The following is a 6,729-nucleotide window of genomic DNA, read 5'->3' on the forward strand; positions in this document are numbered from 1 at the left end:
TGAAAGTTCTAAGGTTGTGATGTGCTGTTGCCACTAGGGATAAAACATTGATGCTATGTCTAAGGATGTAGTTGTTGATTACATTACGCACCATACTTAATGCAATTGTCTGTTGCTTAGCAACTTAATGCTGAATGGGGTTCGGATGATAACCCGAAAGTGGACTTTTTAGGCATAGATGCGGTTGGATGGCGGTCTATGTACTTTGTCGTAATGCCGGATTAAATCTCACTATATTTATCATATCATGTATATGCATTGTTATGCCCTTCTCTATTTGTCAATTGCCCGACTATAATTTGTTCACCCAACATGCTTTTATCTTATGGGAGAGACACCTCTAGTGAACTGTGGACCCCTGTAGCGACCTCTCCCAGTAGGGTGCCGATCTCTGTGCGTATCTGTGCTAGTCCCTGGATCAATCGCTAGCACACACAGTACAAGATGTAATATCACGAAACAAAGGTCTTTATTACATCGTATGATCCAGAATTTACATAAAGATTTACAAATTGCATAGCACAAGGCTAGCATATCATCAGAGTTTTACAACGAACAAACATAGACAGCATGGAGTCCTTCGTCTTCATGTGCCACAGGTGAGCATGTTGAGGATAGACTCGTAACCCCTAACCTTTCCTTACACATCGTCTGGAAAACCTGCAACATGATACGTTGCAGCCACGAATGGTCAATACATTTGAATTGTATTGGCAAGGGGACACTAAAGCTAATAAATTCCCAGTGAGTCAAGTGACAACTAAAGTGGTAACACTAACAATGAACCAAGGATCATGTAAACTGGTAATTCAACCATGGGTCGCTAAAAGTGGTAACACCGCTCCATCAACGGTGATCCATGAGTCATTCAAATAGGTAACACTGCTCCATCAACAGTGAACCATGGGCCATTAAAAGTGGTAACACTGCGCCTACAACAATGAACCAAAGTTCATGTAAATTGGCAATTCAACCATGGGTCGCTAAAAGTGGTAACACCGCTCCATCAACGGTGAACCATGAGTCATTCAAACCGGTAACACTGCTCCATCAACAGTGAACCATGGGTCTTTTAAAGTGGTAACACCGCTCCATCAACGGTGAACCATGAGTCATTCAAACAGGTAACACTGCTCCATCAACAGTGAACCATGAGTCTTTTGAAGTGGTAACACCGCTCCATCAACGGTGAACCATAAGTCATTCAAACAGGTAACACTGCTCCATCAACAGTGAACCATGTGTCTTTTAAAGTGGTAACACCGCTCCATCAACGGTGAACCATAAGTCATTCAAACAGGTAACACTGCTCCATCAACAGTGAACCATGTGTCTTTTAAAGTGGTAACACCGCTCCATCAACGGTGAACCATAAGTCATTCAAACAGGTAACACTGCTCCATCAACAGTGAACCATGTGTCTTTTAAAGTGGTAACACCGCTCCATCAACGGTGAACCATACGTCATTCAAATAGGTAACACTGCTCCATCAACAGTGAACCATCTAGATCACTAAAGTTGTAATGCTGATCCATTCCCTCCAAGGACTACACTTCGAGGACCAAAACCAACTTATTCGTCCTAGATAGTTCGCATTCCATGAAACTAGTTTCCTAGCTAAAACCCATTCATCGGCATCATCAAATCTCTTAGCATCATACGCCCTTCTCGTTTACAAGCAAATCCAAGCAAGCAAGTCGTACGTTGGTGTCTACTAGATCAGTCAAGATAACAGGTGGCTATCCTAACTTGGTTTGCGCAACAAAAGTTTCCTACACAAGCATTCTACCGAGAAGTATTACACACAAAACAAAATACCAGGACTTTTATGATCAAAGTGTCACTTGCCTTGGTGAGAGGAGGAGTTGGTACACTCTTCGCAAAAACACATGTTGCAATCAGCACAACCACAATCTAGAAACAAATATTTTCACTCCATAAACACATAGCAACACATATACAATCACAAATAAGAATATGGATGCAATATGTGGATTAAACATGAAAAACACACTTAATATGTTCTCTGGTTTCAACTATATGCATGATGTCATGGCAAAATTTTAGTGTTGAATTAATAATTAAAAACATTTCCTATCATTAGAAAGATGTACAACACTAAATAAATACTATAAGGGAAATATATAGGTCACATTTTTCTTTTCTAATGCTACTGTACAGAGGGTTCAATTCTCTGTTAATAGCAAAAGGAATTACTCCCAAAAAAATTTGTAGAACTATTTATATAGCCAAAATGCTCTATTTGAGTTTCTGCAAAAACTGTGTAAACATATGATGCAAAAGTGGAACATTATGTGTCTACTGTATTCTACACGTTTTTATGAATCCAGGGACACGAAGTTTGTTAAATTTGGATAAACGGAACTAAAGATATGATTTTTACAAGTTTCTATGTTTCTCTATCCAAATATTCGAAAATAAAAACTGTTGTGACAAGTGGCATGTTTCTACTCGACGATACCCCTTCGTTTAAGTCATCTAGCAGCAGCCTTAGGATCTAGATGCTGTGGTTCATGGAAATGATGAAGGGAAACCAAAGAAAAAGAGAAGAGAGAGCAGCTCACGTACGGGAAGCAAACAGAGATAGCTGCCTGAGTTCCCTCGATGATCTTTAGCGATGGTGAAGCAAACCCACAGCGCTCTGCTTGACAAGACGAACTCGATGAAGAATTCGTGAACGTCGAGGTACACTGTTTCGCCGGAAATCGCTCGCCGGAGACGCTTCCCGCGAACTGCAGTCGAATATGGTGTCGTCGCTGTGGTGCGTCAAAAATTTCGAAACATATCCTGAGAGATGCGCAACGAAGAAATAGGAAGTTTGGAAGAAACTAGAGATCAAAAGATGGACCGTGCTCACCGCAATCTACGATTTACCGCGACGGTACTGCAGACATGCGAGGCAAAATTCGAGCAGCCTGGGGGCTCTTTAGGTGTGCCGTTTGGGGGGAAATGAAGAGGAGGGTGTGAGGCTTAAGTAGGAGCAAACGGCTCGTTAAATGGTGGCTTAAATCGTCTGGAATCAATTGGGGAGAAAATGTAGAGAAACTGCAAAACGTACGGGTCGTGATGTGCTTCCGTTTCCTGGTTGGAGCTTGATGACGAGTCGACGTGGATGTGGGGCCCACACATTAGAAGAGGAAACAAGAAACGGACGTTGCTGTCTTCACGGGCGTGCCGCGTGCGTGAGCGTGTGTGGCCTGGCTGGCTCGCTCATTTTGAGCTTGCCTAGGCCATCTGCCCGCACGCTTTCTTGTTTTTTTTTTACTTCTTTTTCTTTTCTGTTTTGTTTTCTAATTTAGTTTTTGAAATTAATTTGAAAACCAAACTTGATCAAAAGTTACTCAAACTAAGTCAAAAAAAAATACAAATAAAATATCAGCCGATTCCTTATTCAATGAAGATTATTTTGGAACCACTTTTAAAACATTTTGAAAAAATTGAATTTGGCACATAGACCTATATGGTTTTATTAGAATTACTTCGGGTTTTAGGTTTCTTTAACAAAATTTAAAATTTCATTCAAGTTTTTCCTAGGGAATGCAAAGATGACATGATGCTTATGAATGCAATGCATGTTTTTGAAAACTCCATTTTTACGAAATAGTTTTAAGTAACACCAAAAAAAATTATTTCATTGTAAATTTTAAATCAAGACAACCAACCAAGCTTAAATTTTATTTTTATTTCACATTCCAAAATTTGGAAAATTTTGGGATGTGACAGACTACCACCCTTAAAGGAATCTCGTCCTCGAGATTCGAGAAGGCTAGAAAGAAGGTTGGGTATGAGATGTGTTGGTGCGCTACCACCCTTAAAAGAAACTTTTGTGGGTAGTCTAGGTCTTGGGTTGCTAGTTGACTCAACTAGTGAGTGACTTGGCACTGGGTCATCTTTTGGAACATCGACGGCTTCTGACTTCATACCCAGTAGGTGGTTGTTTATTCACATATGGTGAACAACATATCTCTTCACGGTGCCTCGAATAAGCTTTTCCTCATGGTTGGGTTTCATATGGGTAGGTGGTTGAACTACTTTGACAGATGGGGTCGCTCTTTTGGCCTATCAGGAGACCAAGATGAGGGGACTTCACGACAATCCTCATCCCTTGCTTGTTGGGGCCTTCGACAATCTTCTCCTACTCTTCAACTAGCAGTTGGATCTACAAACTCACCGTAGTCCTACGCTTGGCAACACTTGCCTACTATAAGGGTATAATATTTATCCATCCTAAGGTTCAGGCTTATCAGCGACGTCTCACTTGTAGGTATGTCGCTCTAGATTTACCATTCCTCGTAACAAGAGCAAACAATATGAGTAGTCGTCATGGGGGCCAATCCATGTCGCACCCAATCATTTACTTGTATTCATTTTGGTATATCCCGTATTCTAGCTCTTGGTCAACCTCACAATTTGATATAAAAAAATCATGGAGAATTGAATCAATGTTTCAATCCCCATTATTGAACTGTTTTGGAAACATTTCTATCGATCCTTAACTAGGGTATTGCATACCTCACACTCTTCCTGTCTTCATCTTGATATATAGGAAACATCAGGTTTGGTTTTGCTAAGGTTGTCTTCATGACGATTTGTCGAGAAGACACATGCTGGGTTGGATTTAGATGAGAATAGATAGAAAGGTTCTAAAGAAGTTTCCTACCCAAACATGGCAAATCAAGCAATTTGGCAAACAACAAGCATCTAACAAGCATCAAGCAACATAACTCAAACACAACCAAACTAGTATGGTCATACCATATTTTGGTAAGATCAATACTTTCTAACGCTATCGTTGGTTCAATAAAAGAGAATGGTGGTCTAGTCTAATTATGTTTTGGATGTTTCAAGCTTCTCTTCTACTTCATCGATGTACCTATGGGTGTTGTGCAGTCTGCACCTGACTATTTCTTCAAGTTCTTCATTGGTCTTCTATGAAGTCCTTCTTGCGGAGTTGAAGAACATCACATGAAGCATGAGTTCGTCATTTCACACACATGGTCATCATGTATCTTTCCCTAATGGTTTCAAGAGGTAGTCTATCTAAACTAAGAGGGAAATTTTTGAAGATGAAATAGGTAAGAATATAAGAAGTTCAAAAATCCAAACATCAACTTAATAAAAACTGGACTAGACAGATTTTTTTTCCTAGGGTCTCCCTATTCCTAATCCAAACCTAGGGCCACGAACCTATGGTCAACACAATGCTCTGATACCATCTGTAGCGACCTCACCCAGTAGGGTGCCGATCTCTGTGCGTATCTGTGCTAGTCCCTGGATCAATCGCTAGCACACACAGTACAAGATGTAATATCACGAAACAAAGGTCTTTATTACATCGTATGATCCAGAATTTACATAAAGATTTACAAATTGCATAGCACAAGGCTAGCATATCATCGAGTTTTACAACGAACAAACATAGACGAGCATGGAGTCCTTCGTCTTCATGTGCCACAGGTGAGCATGTTGAGGATAGACTCGTAACCCCTAACGTTTCCTTACACATCGTCTGGAAAACCTGCAACATGATACGTTGCAGCCACGAATGGTCAATACATTTGAATTGTATTGGCAAGGGGACACTAAAGCTAATAAATTCCCAGTGAGTCAAGTGACAACTAAAGTGGTAACACTAACAATGAACCAAGGATCATGTAAACTGGTAATTCAACCATGGGTCGCTAAAAGTGGTAACACCGCTCCATCAACGGTGATCCATGAGTCATTCAAATAGGTAACATCTGCTCCATCAACAGTGAACCATGGGCCATTAAAAGTGGTAACACTGCGCCTACAACAATGAACCAAAGTTCATGTAAATTGGTAATTCAACCATGGGTCGCTAAAAGTGGTAACACCGCTCCATCAACGGTGAACCATGAGTCATTCAAACCGGTAACACTGCTCCATCAACAGTGAACCATGGGTCTTTTAAAGTGGTAACACCGCTCCATCAACGGTGAACTATGAGTCATTCAAACAGGTAACACTGCTCCATCAACAGTGAACCATGAGTCTTTTAAAGTGGTAACACCGCTCCATCAACGGTGAACCATAAGTCATTCAAACAGGTAACACTGCTCCATCAACAGTGAACCATGTGTCTTTTAAAGTGGTAACACCGCTCCATCAACGGTGAACCATAAGTCATTCAAACAGGTAACACTGCTCCATCAACAGTGAACCATGTGTCTTTTAAAGTGGTAACACCGCTCCATCAACGGTGAACCATAAGTCATTCAAACAGGTAACACTGCTCCATCAACAGTGAACCATGTGTCTTTTAAAGTGGTAACACCGCTCCATCAACGGTGAACCATACGTCATTCAAATAGGTAACACTGCTCCATCAACAGTGAACCATCTAGATCACTAAAGTTGTAATGCTGATCCATTCCCTCCAAGGACTACACTTCGAGGACCAAAACCAACTGATTCGTCCTAGATAGTTCGCATTCCATGAAACTAGTTTCCTAGCTAAAACCCATTCATCGGCATCATCAAATCTCTTAGCATCATACGCCCTTCTCGTTTACAAGCAAATCCAAGCAAGCAAGTCGTACGTTGGTGTCTACTAGATCGATCAAGATAACAGGTGGCTATCCTAACTTGGTTTGCGCAACAAAAGTTTCCTACACAAGCATTCTACCGAGAAGTATTACACACAAAACAAAATACCAGGACTTTTATGATCAAAGTGTCACTTG

The 6,729-nt window shown here is 40.8% G+C and overlaps 1 long non-coding RNA gene across 1 annotated transcript; it reads right to left on the reverse strand.

Moving 5' to 3' along the window:
• Positions 1-1,849: 1,849 nt before the first annotated feature.
• On the reverse strand, positions 1,850-3,080 carry LOC124681657. Its single transcript, XR_006995981.1, has 3 exons — positions 2,880-3,080; positions 2,591-2,778; positions 1,850-1,915 (listed from the first exon to the last, which is right to left on the reverse strand). It is a non-coding gene; the product is annotated as an uncharacterized LOC124681657 (long non-coding RNA).
• Positions 3,081-6,729: the final 3,649 nt, after the last annotated feature.

This window comes from Lolium rigidum, unplaced genomic scaffold (genome assembly GCF_022539505.1).
Source record: "Lolium rigidum isolate FL_2022 unplaced genomic scaffold, APGP_CSIRO_Lrig_0.1 contig_51181_1, whole genome shotgun sequence".
In the NCBI taxonomy this organism is placed as follows: Eukaryota; Viridiplantae; Streptophyta; class Magnoliopsida; order Poales; family Poaceae; genus Lolium; species Lolium rigidum.